We start from the raw sequence: 12,661 nt of genomic DNA, 5'->3' as shown, positions 1-12,661 counted from the left end.
CTCATACTCGCAAGAGGACTTTAGATAAGGCTGGGGAGACAGACGAAGTTCTTGGTATTCCGGAGAAGATAGATTTTGAAGATTCGGATACAGGAAGTGAGCAGAAAGAACCAGTAATCATGGGTGATCGTATAGTTCCGGCAGATCCAGCTCTTATGGACTTTTCTCGGCCTAAAATTGATGACATTCAGTCAAGCATCCTTCACCCGGCTATTCAGGCTAACACTTTTAAAATCAAGCTGGGCACTATTCAGATGGTGCAGAATTCTGTTTCTTTTGGAGGTGCTGCTACTGAAGATCCCAACATGCACATCAGGAATTTTGTCGAGATCTGTAGTACTTTCAAATAAAATGGTGTGACTGATGAGGCCATCAAGATGAGGCTTTTCCCATTCTCACTGAGAGATAAAGCTAAGGACTGGTTACATTCTGAACCAGCTGGGTCCATCACTACTTGGGAAGATCTTGCGCAAAAATTTCTGGTGAAGTTCTATCCAATGGCGAAAACTGCGGCTATAAGGAGTGCTCTTACTTAGTTTGCGCAGCAACCTACAGAATCTATGTGCGAAGCTTGGGAGTGTTACAAGGAGATGTTGAGAAAGTGTCCACATCATGGTATGCCTGATTGGATGGTGATCACTGGTTTCTATAATGGTTTGGGGGCCCAATCTCGGCCCATGCTCGATGCAGCAGCTGGAGGCGCCTTGTGGGCCGAAAGCTATACTGAGGCTTATAATCTTATTGAGACTATGGCTGCAAATGAGCATCAAAACCCAACTCAAAGGATGATGTCTGGGAAGGTAGCAGGTATTCTGGAAGTTGATGCAGATGCAGCTATTGCAGCGCAGCTCCAAGCGCTGTCTATGAAGGTCGATTCTTTAGCCACCTATGGAGTCAATCAGATAGCTATGGTCTGTGAGCTTTGTGCAGGTTCTCATGCTACAGATTAGTGTTCTCTTGTTAATGAATCTATTCAGTATGTGAACAATTATCAGCGACCGCAGCAGCCTGTGCCAGCTACTTATCATCCTAATAACAGAAATCATCCAAATTTCAGCTGGAGTAATAATTAGAATGCTATTCAGCAACCATATCAGCAAGGCGTAAGTAAACAGTTTAATCCACCTGGATTCCAGCAACCACAGCAGTATGCTCAAAGGCAATCATATCCTCAACAAGGAGGTGTAGCTCCACCTTCTAGTGCTGATTTCGAGGAACTCAAGCTGATGTGCAAAAGTCAGGCTATTTCTATCAAGACCTTGGAAAATCAAATCGGTCAAATAGCCAATGCAGTACAAAATCGTCAACCTGAAACAACTCCCAGTGATACTGAAGTGCCAGGCAGGAAGGAAGCTAAAGAGCAAGTCAAGGCTATTACCTTAAGATCTGGAAAAGTTGCTGATGCTGAAAAAGCAAAAGACGGAGAAGCTGAAGTTGGCGAAGAAGAGAAGCAAAAGGAGAAAGCGGTGGAACCAAGGAAGACTACTGTTGAACACACTCTGCATGAGGGTAATACAGGGGAGAAACAGCTCTATCCTTCACCACCTTTCCCTAAGAGGTTGCAACAACAAAAGCTGGATAAGCAGTTTGGTAAGTTTCTGGAGGTGTTCAAGAATCTTCACATCAATATACCTTTCGCTGAGGCTCTGGAGCAAATGCCTAATTATGCGAAATTTATGAAGAGTATTCTTTCAAGGAAGGTGAAACTGGATGACCTTGAGACCGTTGCTCTAACGGAAGAGTGCAGTGCTGTGCTGTAACAAAAATTACCTCCAAAGCTTAAAGATCCAGGTAGCTTCACCATTCCTTGCACCATTGGCAAGTTGTCTTTTGACAAGTGCCTGTGTAATTTGGGAGCAAGCATTAATCTGATGCCGTTTTCTATCTTCAAAAATTTGAATTTTCCTGATCCAAAGCCCACCTACATGTTTCTACAATTGGCTGATCGTTCTATTACATACCGACGAGGCATAGTGGAGGATGTGCTAGTAAAGGTGGATAAGCTCTTCTTTCCTGCAGACTTTGTTATTCTGAATTTCGAGGAAGATAAGAAGATTCCCATAATCTTAGGGAGACCTTTCTTGGCTACAGACCGTACCTTGATAGATGTGCAGAAATGTGAACTTACTATGAGGGTGCAGGATTAGGATGTGACATTCAATGTATTCAAAGTGATGAAATTCCCTACAGAAGACGAGGAGCGCTTAAAGGTAGATTTGATTGATTCTACGGTTACTTCAGAACTTGATCATATGCTAATGTCTGATGCATTAGAGAAAGCCTTAGTGGGGGATTTGACAGTGATGATGAGGATGGAAATGAGCAACTACAATATCTAAATACTTCTCCTTGGAGGCGAAAGCTAGATATGCCATTTGAATCTCTTGGTACTTCTGACCTCAAAAATGCTGAAGGAAAGCTCAAACCATCTATTGAGGAAGCACCTACCTTGGAGCTTAAACCATTGCCTGAATACTTGAAGTATGCTTTTCTAGGTGATGCATCTACTTTGCATGTTATTATTGCATCTGACCTTTCAGGTAGTGAGGAGGACAAGCTCTTGAGGATCTTGAGAGAATTCAAATCGGCTATCGGATGGACTATAGCAGACATCAAAGGGATCAGCCCTTCGTACGGCATGCATAAAATTCTGCTAGAGGAGGGTAGTAAGCCAACTGTTGAGAAACAACGAAAACTTAATCTTATCATGAAAGAAGTGGTGAAGAAATAAATTCTGAAGTGGCTGGATGCAGGAATCATTTATCCTATTTCTGAAGACTTCTCCGTCTTTGGACATTCGTATGATGAATGTTTGAATAATCTTCGTGTAGTGCTCAAAAGGTGTGTGGAAACTAATTTGGTGCTCAATTGGGAAAAATGTCACTTTATGGTGCGTGAAGGCATTATTCTTGGGCATAAAGTCTCTAGCAAGGGTCTTGAGGTGGACAAAGCCAAGGTGGGAGTCATTGAAAATCTTCCACCACCAATTTCTGTGAAAGGAATCCATAGTTATCTTGGTTATGCGGGTTTTTATCGGCGTTTCATCAAGGACTTCTCGAAGATATCAAAGCCGTTGTGCAACTTGCTCGAGAAGGATGTGCCTTTCAAATTCGATGATGAATGTTTGACGGCATTCGAGACTCTCAAGAAGAGTTTGATACCTGCACCAGTTATTACGGCACCTGATTGGACATAACCTTTTGAGATGATGTGTGATGCGACTGATTATGCGGTAGGCGCAGTTCTTGGGCAACGCAAGAATAATCTCTTTTATGTGGTCTACTATGCTAGTAAGACTTTAAATGGAGCTCAAATAAACTACACCACTACTGAGAAGGAGCTCTTGGCTATATCTTTGGTTTCGAAAAATTTCGATCTTATTTGCTTGGGACAAAGGTGACAGTGTTCACTGATCATGCGACCATCCGCTATTTGGTTTCCAAGAAGGATTCGAAGCCTAGACTCATTCGTTGGGTGCTCTTGTTACAGGAATTTGAGTTAGAGATCAAGGATCGAAAAGGTACTGAGAAACAATTAGCTGACCATCTCTCTAGATTTGAGAATCCTGATTCTACTTCACATGATAAGACATTGATCAACAAATCTTTTCCGGATGAGTAGTTGTTCGCAGTTCAGGAGGAAGTGCCATGGTTCGCAGATATTGGGAACTATCTTGTCAGCAATATAATGCCTCCTAATATGAATATAGCTCAAAAGAAGAAATTTTTGCATGAGGTGAAGTGGTATATGTGGGATGAATTATATTTGTTTAGACAGGGAGCTGACCAGATCATCAGGAGATGTATCCCATTCTGTGAGACAGAGGGGATATTACGAGACTGCCACTCCACAGTTTATGGTGGATATTATGGTGGTGAGAAGACGACAGCTCGTATTCTATAAGCAGGTTTTTTCTGGCCTACTTTGTTTAAGGATGCTCATCAGTTCATTTTAAGGTGTGATCGTTGCCAAAGAGTGGGGAATCTTACGAGGAAGGATGAGATGCCGTTAAATGTGATGCTTGGAGTCGAGGTCTTTGATGTTTGGGGAATCGATTTCATGGGACCATTTGTCTCATCCTGCAATAATCAGTACATCTTGCTGGCAGTCGATTTTGTCTCAAAATGGGTAGAAGTCAAAGCTCTGCCGACGAATGATGCAAAGGTAGTGTTGAATTTTCTTCATAAGCAGATTTTCACAAGGTTTGGAACGCCACGAGTAATCATAAGTGATGAGGGGTCACATTTCTGCAACCGTAAGTTCACTTCTATGATGCAGCGCTATAATGTGAATCATCGTGTTGCTACTGCCTATCATCCGCAAATGAATGGTCAAGCGGAAGTGTCTAATAGAGAGATCAAGCGCATTCTAGAGAAAGTTGTTTTTCCGTCAAGGAAGGATTGGTCTTTAAAGCTCGATGAAGCTGTTTGGGCTTACAGAACAACATACAAGACTCCACTTGGAATGTCCCCGTTTCAACTTGTGCATGGTAAGGGATGTCATTTACCTGCGGAGCCTGAGCATAAGGCTTATTGGGCGTTGAAGAAGTTGAACCTTGATCTAGATGCAGCTGGGAAGAAGCGAATGCTTCAGCTAAATGAACTTGATGAATTTCGACTCCAAGATTAAGAAAATAACAAAATGTACAAGGAAAAAGTGAAAAGGTGGCACGACAGGAAGCTATATCTAAAGTCATTTGTGCCGGGCAACAAGTTCTTTTATTCAACCCTCGTCTCCGACTTTTTCCGGGAAAGTTGAAATCAAGGTGGTCTGGACCTTTTATTGTCAAAACTGTATTTCCACATGGAGCGGTGGAGATTTTTGAGAATGATCCGGACCAAGCATTCAAGGTTAATGGTTAGCGTTTGAAGCATTACTATGGGGACACGGCAAACCAGGAAGTGGTTAGTGCCGTTTTATTGTCAACTTGAGTAAGGTATGCTACGTCAAGCTAATGACGAAAAAGAAGCGCTTCTTGGGAGGAAACCCATGATTTGTTGTTACAGGAGCCCTTAGAAGTTAGTAACCTATCCAAAACCACAAAAAAATCAGAAAAACCAGGACAAAAAATTTTTTTTCCAGAAGGTCCCTGAGCGGTCGCTCAGCTCTACCTGCTCAGCTTTGCTGAGCGACCGCTCACCATTGCTGAGCGACCCCTCAGGGCCCGACTGCCTGAATTTTTTTTAGCCTAATAAAAATATAAAAAAATCAGAAAAATACAAAAATAAAACCCACAACCCACAACCCACGAGCTATTTTCCCATAACCCCATGTTTTTAACCCTCAACCCCACTCCTAATCAAATTTTAACCTAATCTCTACCCTATATATACATACAACTATTCCATATACTCCCCCATACACTTTCAAACCTTAAACTCTCTCCCATATTCAAACACAAAAATCTTAAGCACTTTTTCTCAGTTTCAATGGCACCCAAGAGATCCAGGACTATTGATAGCAGCAGCACGGTTCCTACTACTGATTCTTTGAGGGGTACTGCTGCGAGGCCTCGTTTGTTTGATAGGGCTATTGAGGAGGAGTATACTAGGCTTCTGGGTAAGCTGATTTTGAAGGAGAGGGGATTCTTACCATCGGGGAGGGATGGTGAGTTGTTGCCAATGATTGCTGAAAAGGGGTGGATTTCTTTCTGTGAATCACCGGAGGCGGTTCCGATGAGCGTGGTTTGCGAGTTCTATGCGAACACGAAGGCTGAAAAGAATGGGTTTTCTGTTGTGCGTGGGCTGACGGTGGATTATCATCCTGCGGCGATTCGCCGTATGATTGGGTGATTGGGCAGCGATAGAGGAAGCCCACGGAGGAGAATTGGAATGAGAAGACTGCTGAAGATTTTGACTTGGATTTGATTTGTGCTACTCTCTGTAGGTCAGGCACGGTTTGGACGTTCAAGACTGGGACTAACGGGTATCGTCATTTTCTGGCGATCGCGATGAATAAGTATGCCCGTGCATGGAATGCCTTTATTTGTGCTAATATTCTGCCTACTTCACATGCACATGAGGTTACAGTTGAGCGATCACAGTTGTTATGGGGTATTTTGAATGAGGAGTACTATGTGGACCTTGGTAAGTTCATCTACCAAGGAATTCCGAAGTTTTTTAGGGGAGCAAAGTACATGAACATCCCTTAGGCATCTACTGTTACAAAGCTTTGTCGAGCAGTGGGAGTTCAGTGGCCTTCTCACGAGCAGTTGTAGCTGCCGGCCACTCCTATTGATTCCGGGACTCTGAATGCGATGCAGGAGTGGACTGGTGGAGAGCCCGAGGAGCATGGGCTGGGTTATCGTCTTCTAGGAGGGCGTCCAGCACGCGGTGCTACCATGGCGAGACCAGGGCGTGATGAGGCAGGTTCTTCTAGATCTCAGGAGGGTGCTGGGATGGCTGATGCCCAGTATAGGAGGCTGTCGAGGAGGATGGAAGCTATGTACGAGACGCATAGCAGGTTTGCTAAGGAGCTCACCCTTGTGCTTGAGACTGCTTTTAGAGGCCTTGGAGCTGACATCCAGTGGCCCGTTTTTGGTGAGGACTCGGCATATCCGCCTTCTGATACTCCACCCTCTGATGGTGATGATGATGATGATCTCTCCGAGTAGGTATACCCTGTGTTCCTTTCTACTACCTTCATTGGGGACAGTGAAGATTTTAAGTTTGGGGGTGGTAGTTAAGGAATATTTTGTGTGTGTGTCATATAGTGTCATATAGTTGCATATTCATGATAGTTTAGTTCATATAATTGCAAATTTTTGCCATATAGTTTTTTTTTTGTTTTTTTATAGCTTTATTTATCATGTCATATAGCTCATGCATATACCATGATCCCTTTTGCATTGCTTTACCAATTGATTTGTGACGTTGAAGCGAGTGTAGTGGTAGCGTTAAAGTGATGTTGAGTCTTGTAGGTTGACGTGCATGCTAGAAATACTTGTAATTTCACTAAGTCTTAGAGAATGCTTAAGGACTAGATTGTTGTCATGGTTTGATGGTTTTCAAGGTTAATCTATTGATTATGCTTAGAATTTATAATAGGTTCTTAGTGATAAAAGGCATGAACAGAAAAAAATGGAGTGAAAAATTGGAATTTATTGCTAATTATGGCTAGGCGTCAAATGGCTAGTAGCCAACTCGTATTTTTATGCAAGTAGTCTAGGGTTGAGCAAGATGGAGCGAAACGCACTTGCTCAGAAATTTTGAAAAAAAAATAGAAAAAAAGAAAAGAAAAAATAGAGAGTTAATGCATAATTGATCACGAGTAGGCTCTTCGGTATTCGAGTTATTAAGTTCTTAGGGGACTTTGTGCCTAGTGACCTAAGGCTTTTATAGTCTAGGATCTGTTAACCTAACGCTCGCTACATGGATGCCATTGTATAAGTCTTTTATGGACCTCAATCATTGCACGGTCAAATAAGCATTTGTTTGTTGTATTAAATATAAAGCATGATTCCGTAATAAGCTCCAGTAATCTTGAAGTGTTATAAGTCATTTTGTGCCTAGAAATTTATTCTTCATATAATCATGTGATTACCTTGAGGATAGTTGAGTTATAATAATTGATCTAGTTTCGAAGCATATCTGTTAAGCATCCGCACACACCACGTTTTCGGCTGTATGTTAGTTTACATGATTTGATTGATCTTTATTCGCCTAATTGCATTTGTTGAGATGTCGTAAGTTGGTTGGTTTGGTTGTAGTAAGGGGGATCGCTGCATTTCATATAGATTGCATTCATGCATGTTTTTGTTTTATTTTTGAGTCTGTGATGCTTGAGGACAAGCATCGATTTAAGTTTGGGGGTGTGATAAGTGGCATTTTATACCACTTAGAACGTCTTATAATAGCTTAAATTAATGTCTTGAAATTAAGTATTTTGTGTGTTTGATGCATTTTTCTAGTGTTTGTGCATTTCAGGTTATTACTTGCATTTGTGGAGAGATTTCATCAAGAATAAGCCTTGGCATGTGTTTGGCATTGCAAGTGGGAAGATAGGAGCAGAATGCAGCAAAGAACGGGAGCAAAAATAGAGCATTTTCCAGAAGGGGTCTGAGCGCCCGCTCAGCTCTGCTGAGCGACCGCTCTGGAAGCTGAGCGCCTGCTAAGGATTGCTGAGCGGCCGCTCAGGGATGTAAATTTAAATTATTATTTTTAGACTCCTAATTATGTTGAGCTTCCAACTTCTGAGATAGCTGGCTTTTGTGGGACTCCTATATAAGTAGTTTTGAGAGACATTTCACGTGGTGTTGAATCGTAGTATTAATCGAGGAGCGAGGAGATAAGGAAGAAGACCGTTTTAGCACATCGCAATGAAGAGGAAGCATATTTTCTTGTGATTCTTATTTCGTTGTAATGTTGGATGCTAGATTTCTTTACTTTGAATCTATTTACTCTTGTGACGTACTCTGGTTTAATATAAGTAGTTTTAGTTATTCTCGTGTGTTATTATCATGTTTTCATATGAACCCATGGTGACGATGAGTTCTATCATGGGCTAATCATGATCATGGGGTCGTAACGGATTTACTAGGGAATTCTTTAGTTAGTTTTTTAATACCTTAGTGTGTGATGATTGTATGATATCTAGTATTGGTTCTGCTTATTCGTCTTATGTGCGTCGCGAACATATAAGATATGGTGTTAATCTCTTGTGAAGCGACGGTGGATCTTGAGGTTTAGAACTTGCCATGCTAGCATAGGTTCATGTATGTGTATGTATGATTAGTGGGTATCTCTAACCGTTTTACTTGCCCTGTGTAATCATAAGGAGTAACTTGTGCTTAAATCGTTATGTTTTCAAATTCTATAGACATATAGGGTCTCAACATAATTGATGCCTATTCAACTTCTGTCTTATTTGTGGATGCTTGGTAGAATGGTATTAGTACAATGAAAGTTGGCTTTTATCAGTTTCGTGTTGTTCGATTAATATCATCACCGTTACATGCTAAGGGTAATAACCATAACTATTGAAGGAAGTAGTAATGAAGTTGTGATCTCATGTGTGTTTAATATTGTCAATTCAAGTGTCAATTAAGTGCTTAATTCTCGTAGTTAATTGTAGTTAATAATTAGTTGATCAAATCTAAGTGTTATTGTCTTGACATTGAGAAGTAATTGTACATTGGTGAGTGGGTGTTAATTGAATATAATTAGTCTGAGTCTCTGTGGGAACGAACTAGAAAGTATTCTATATTACTTCTGAACACGTATACTTGCATGTATTATTAGCGCGTGTTTCCGCCCTAACAGTCGCTTATATGCTTAACGATTTGCGTTAATCGTTTGCGTACCCTCGGCTCCACCGATTTTAATAAATTAACCATTATGAATTTTAAGGCGACTCTTTTGCGAGTACTTTACCAACTGCCTAACGCACCTTACATAATTGTTTCGTAATTTAATTAGTGTTTTAAGGACCTTATACAAGGTTTCAAAGTTAAGTGAGGGGTAAAGGTTCATTCGCGAAACCCCGTAACTTAAAATAGTCGTTTCTCCTAAACCGTACATTGGATCTAAGCGAACGACATATTAAAACGAAGCTTGAATCATAAAATATCTAAGAGTGGTAATGGTCAGTTCATGGCAGTGAGTGTTCAGGTGCAAAAGTTATGCACAAAACAGTCTAAGAAAAATTGGGCATTACGACGGCTTTAACTTAGCGATTCCCAAATTTTATTACAAGACCACAACCATACCAAACCAACCCAACAATCAACATACTACATTATAACATTCCAAACAGCCACTCAACTTCATCATACACCAAAGTAAGTTCCTCACAATCATCCACTTACATAATAGCTCATAACTTCCATTTAAAGTTCATAACTACTCTAAAATCATACAAACATCCAAGAACTCTTAAAGAACAAGTTTAAAACTCATGGTATGGCTTAAACACAAAGAGGGGAAGAGGTTATACCTTCCTTTGAGAGTGGGTAATGCTTATCAAACCTTAGATGATCCTTAACTAGCCTTATAATGATTAAAACCTCGAAACAAAATCAAGAACACAAAGTCAATTCTTGAAACACTATTCCATGAACTGTAAAACGTTAAAAACGGGTATGGAAATCAAGAAGGCGAGGATATTGGTTAACCTAATTGTGTAGAGCATCTCGAGGGCTTCAATTTGATAGGTAGAACGCGCAAAACGGCCAAGGGAAACTCAAGATACAAGCTTTTCTTTCTCCTCCATTTTTACTCTCTTTTCCTCTCGGGGTTTTCATGAAAAAAAGGATGAAGTAGTCTTTGGCTTGCTTGGTTGAGTTTGAATAATGTGTCCAAATGTGTGGTTTGATAATATCTATACTAATCCACTTATTTAAAGTGATTTTATCATCTTAGTGACATCATTCCCTTGCCAAGTGTTGGCTAATTGTGGTGGATGGTATCTTAAGTTCTTAACCACTTATTTTAGCTTCTCTTGGAAGCTTTCTCCCCATACTACTTGCATGCATTCGTCCTTGATCGTTAAATTATTTTACGGCTCGTTTATCGCTCAATATCGTTGATCGTTTGAGTGAATATATCCGTGATTTTATTACTTGGGTTCCCCTAACCTTTCTCAATTATTTTACGGCTCGTTTATCGCTCAATATCGTTGATCGTTTATTGGATTATGACGATCTTTACATTCACTTATATACCATATGAAGTACTAATAAGATCTCAGAATATCAATAAAAGAACTCCTACATAGTGTGGCATGAAAAGTTTTTTTAATCAGAATAATCAGCAAAATCACTATTCATAAGGATTACAAAAAGTCCAAAATTTTTGGGGTTATTACAGATGTATATGTACATGGTGTTGGACAGACCCAATATGAGATTCTACATCGCTGTTGTGTCATAAGTAATTCTCACAGTGATAATGATGTAATGGTCCTTAGACCTGAAGTCATTATATTTCTATACGAGAATTAATATACATTGCTTCCATTAAAAGTTATCCTTGACCGGGTAATGATAAAAGTGGACATTGAGTATACTATGAATCGTATGAGAAATATGAATGATCTAGATGAGATTTAACCCTCCTATTTTAGGAGTGATATTATTGGCTTCTTGTGTGAGATAGACTATGAAATGTGTGGCCACACTCAAATGTTGATTTGATATGATAGTCTACTCATTGATCAAGGAAACTTGGATTAAACTATGATGAGGATGACACATTACATGCCTCTAGTTTAATCTATAATATTTGATTAAAGGGATTATATTACATTGTACATTATTCACAAAAGGTTTAATCGATCACCGATTCAATTATTATTACTTGGGTAGCAATGATGTATTACTAGATGCCGCTCATTATTTACGATTTTAAATTAGATTTAAAATTCGTTGCCAACGTAATAATAACCTATAGGGTCACACACTAAGAATGGTTGAAGGATTATTTAATTTAAATTGGATTTAAATTATATTAAAGTAATTCAAATTATTTATAATATTAATTAAGTATGACTTAATTAATTAGATAAATATTGATATTCAAATTTACTAATATTAATTATGAAATTTGTTTGTTAAATAATTAAGTGAGACTTAAATTACAATACAAATAGGAATTTCGAATTAATAATAACTCCTAATTAGTTAAGAGTTATAATTCATTTTTCCACTCTCTATATAATATCTCTTGTGTGGCTGATTGTGCAAAAAGACTTTTACTAAAACCCAAGTCACCAAGGGAGAAGATGGAGAGAGCAAGAAGAAACGAGTTTGTGCTTGTACACATCCAATCCTTGAGTTCAAGCATTCGTGTGGATACCGATAGAGCGTAGATCGCGAGAGCGGGATGCGTGGTGATTGAACAAACTTTGAATCTCCATTAGTCAATCAATTGGTAAAGCTTCTTAAGGTAAACAATCTGATCTAGAAATTAAATATATGTTTTCATATGGATCCTGCGGTGGATTTCAAAAATTATGATTTTTATATTTTTTAATTACTGTTTCCGTTGTGTTTATGTGCTCGAAACCCAACAATGGCATCAGAGCTACTTGCAAAAAATGTTTAATTTGTTTGTGTGTTTACTGGTTTTATGATAATAACATGTATACAATATTCCATGACTGTTATGTATGCGATTTTGTATGTTTTACATGTTGTTATATTTATATATGCGTATGTATATATATGTTCTGAATATATGATATTTATGAGAGTTGTATAATCATATGATGATTATATAATCTGTATATATACTAATATATACATGTTTTGTGTTTGTTCTTATTATAAGAGTCGTATTTGATACGATTCTGAATCGGATGCAACGGATTTGCTGAAATCTGTGTCTGATGTCCGATTTTGGCGAACAAATACGCTATTTCATATGAAATCGAGTGTCTAAACGTAACTGATAGATAATTCTATCATCGACTGATATGTAAGGCGTTTGACGTCGTTTAGCCCCTGTAATATGCGATTTACTGTTATCAGATTTAATTTCGAATTTTCTGATTTTTTTCCATATTTGGTTTTTCTTATTAGATAATGATGGGTATGATATATTAAGATCATATTATGTGTTTTAACATGTTCTTATGTGTTAATTGAGCATGGTGGATGGTTATGGCTTCTGACCTTAGGTTAATGGTTTTGGTTAATTAAGTACGGCTTGCATGTCATTTAATC

The 12,661-nt window shown here is 39.0% G+C and overlaps 1 non-coding gene across 1 annotated transcript; it reads right to left on the bottom strand.

The window, feature by feature from the left end:
- Window positions 1-512: 512 nt before the first annotated feature.
- LOC141698941 (small nucleolar RNA R71) lies at window positions 513-619 on the bottom strand. Its single transcript, XR_012565437.1, has one exon. It is a non-coding gene; the product is annotated as a small nucleolar RNA R71 (small nucleolar RNA).
- Window positions 620-12,661: the final 12,042 nt, after the last annotated feature.

This window comes from Apium graveolens, chromosome 11 (assembly GCF_009905375.1).
Source record: "Apium graveolens cultivar Ventura chromosome 11, ASM990537v1, whole genome shotgun sequence".
In the NCBI taxonomy this organism is placed as follows: domain Eukaryota; kingdom Viridiplantae; phylum Streptophyta; class Magnoliopsida; order Apiales; family Apiaceae; genus Apium; species Apium graveolens.
This window is presented reverse-complemented; position numbering and strand designations above follow the sequence as displayed.